At 42.1% G+C, this 2,793-nt stretch overlaps 1 non-coding gene across 1 annotated transcript; it reads left to right on the forward strand.

Annotated features, from left to right (window-relative positions):
- Positions 1-687: 687 nt before the first annotated feature.
- On the forward strand, positions 688-760 carry TRNAR-UCG (transfer RNA arginine (anticodon UCG)). The gene has a single exon. It is a non-coding gene; the product is annotated as a tRNA-Arg (tRNA).
- The last annotated feature ends 2,033 nt before the right edge of the window (positions 761-2,793 follow it).

A 2,793-nucleotide genomic window follows, 5' to 3' on the forward strand; every position in this document is an offset into this window, starting at 1 on the left:
AAGAGATGGGATTTGGAAATTGCAGATAGAGAGACCTGGTCCTCGCTGGGGACCAGATGTAATTCTACGTTGGTAGTTTATCCGGTTTTCTTTCTCTGCTTTCTCCATTGCAGCAGCACTAATTACAGGCAGGGGAAGGTGAACCCTGCATAACTAAATTGGATTATTTTTATTGTTTCCACAGGAACCACACCACGTGGGGAATGTTTGTTCAGGGACTATGCTGCGTTTGTATTCATTGTATTCATTTGTCCACAAGAGTGATTGAATTTGATGTCCTATAACTTTAATACCATGAAATATGCCTAAAGTACATTGATTTTAAACAGGATATGAATTTCAAAACTCCTGAGCTTCCCACTTCGTCGTGTTCTGTCATGATTTTATTTAGTTGATCTCCACTCTTGATATCCCATTAAGCTTTTTTAAAATATAAAAGCCTGAAGGCCATTTGCAAACCCCTGCTGTTGGAATTGGGGTCTCAGCCTTTGCCTGGTGGCCATCCCCCTGCTGAGGAGTTTAATGCAGTGGTGTCTCTGTTCCGTCACACTGCAGGTCCTGGGAGGGAACAGGGCAGCAGGCAGTGGAAAATCCTGGTTGGATCTGGGATGCTCTCTGTCCTCTCTGGCTGGAGTCAACAGCACCATCGCCTTCAAGGAGGCTACACCTAACCACTATGTATGCTGTGACCACGTGGCCTAATGGATAAGGCGTCTGACTTCGGATCAGAAGATTGAGGGTTCGAGTCCCTTCGTGGTTGGCTTCATTTTGATTTTAAAAAAGAAAAGAAAAGAAAAGAAAAGAAAGTCATGGCTTAACCTGAGTTCACGTGCAGGGACCACCACTTAGCAGCTCTACGACCTTGGGAAGTTGCTTACCCTTTTCTGACCCTCCGTTGTGTGATATGTACAATGGCAATAAAAATACTACCTCCCTAACAGGGCTGTTGGACAGATTAGATGAGATAATGCACGTAAATTCCTGAGGGCAGTGCCTGACACATAATAGTGCTTAATAAATATGACATGCTATTCCGAGTAAGGGGGTGGGGTGGGAGTGGAGAAGGAAAGGTCTCCGTAAATGTGTACAGAGTCACTACAAATGTTCTAAGTACTAGAGCATTTTTGTAGACTATGCTGTCTCCAAGAGGGATATATAGCTTTTCATCAGGTCAGAGGACCTTCCTGGTGAAGAAGGATTTGTGTTTTTCATCAGGGTTTGTGTTCCGAGGTTGCAGTGCCTGCTGATGTTGATTTAGCTCACTTACCAAGCCACACACCACGCTGCAGTGCTCACTGGCCTCCGCATTAGCTTATTAATCCTCGAGTTATTCCTCTATGGTTCAAGGGCATATTGGCTTTCCAGCAGAGGCACCAGGAGGTGAAATAATGTGCCCCAACCAGGCCGAAAGGGAGTGGCTGAATCAGCTGTGTTTCTCCTGCCCCCACCACACTTGGAGCCTTCATTTACACTGATGATTTTTTCTCCCTAGAACTGGTGTTTTCTTTTTTTTTTTAACTGTATAAAAATGAAAAACTTTAGTACGCTTTATAGAGTGGAAGAAAATAATCACTGCAGATAAATCATTTCTGTCCATCCTGGTCAATGAGCTCCTATAAATTGCTAACATCTATCAGGCATTTCTCTCTGTGCCTGGCATTGTTCTAAGTGCTTTTTAATATTTTTTTAAAATAGATCTTTATTGGAGTATAATTGCTTCACAATACTGTGTTAGTTTCTGTTGTACAACAAAGTGAATCAACCATATGCATACATATATCCCCATATCCCCTCCCTCTTGAGCCTCCCTCCCACCCTCCCTATCCCACCCCTCTAGGTGGTCACAAAGCACCAAGCTGATCTCCCTGTGCTACGTGGCTGCTTCCCACTAGCTATGTATTTTACATTTGGTAGTGTATATATGTCCGTGCCACTCTCTCACTTCGTCCTAGCTTACCCTTCCCCCTCTGTGTCCTCGAGTCCATTCTCTATGTCTGCATCTTTACTCCTGCCATGCCACTAGGTTCATCAGTACCGTTTTTTTGTGTTTTTTTTAGATTCCATATGTATGTGTTAGCATGTGGTATTTGTTTTTCTCTTTCTGACTTACTTCATTCTGCATGACAGACTCTAGGTCCATCCACCTCACTACAAATAACTCAATTTTGTTTCTTTTTATGGCTAATATTCCATTGTGTATATGTGCCACATCTTCTTTATCCATTCATCTGTCAGTGGACATTTAGGTTGCTTCCATGTCCTGACTATTGTAAATAGTGCTGCAATGAACATTGGGGTGCATGTGTCTTTTTGAATTATGGTTTGTTTTCTCAGGGTATATGCCCAGTAGTGGGATTGCTGGGTCGTATGGTAGTTCTATTTTTAGTTTTTTAGGGAACCTCCATACTGTTCTCCATAGTGGTTGTATCAATTTACATTCCCACCAACAATGCAGGAGGGTTCCCTTTTCACCATACCCTTTCCAGTATTTATTGTTTGTAGATTTTTTGATGATGGCCATTCTGAACTGTGTGAGGTGATACCTCATTGTAGTTTTGACTTGCATTTCTCTAATAATTAGTGATGTTGAGCATCTTTTCATGTGCCTCTTGCCCATCTGTATGTCTTCTTTGGTGAAATGTCTGTTTAGGTCTTCTGCCCATTTTTTAATTGGATTGTTTGTTTTTTTGATATTGAGCTCCACAAGCTGTTTGTATACTTTGGAGATTAATCCTCTGTCCGTTGTTTCATTTGCAAATATTTTCTCCCATTCTGACGGTTGTCTTTTCGTCT

The sequence above is a fragment of the Balaenoptera ricei genome, chromosome 3 (genome assembly GCF_028023285.1).
Source record: "Balaenoptera ricei isolate mBalRic1 chromosome 3, mBalRic1.hap2, whole genome shotgun sequence".
NCBI lineage: Eukaryota > Metazoa > Chordata > Mammalia > Artiodactyla > Balaenopteridae > Balaenoptera > Balaenoptera ricei.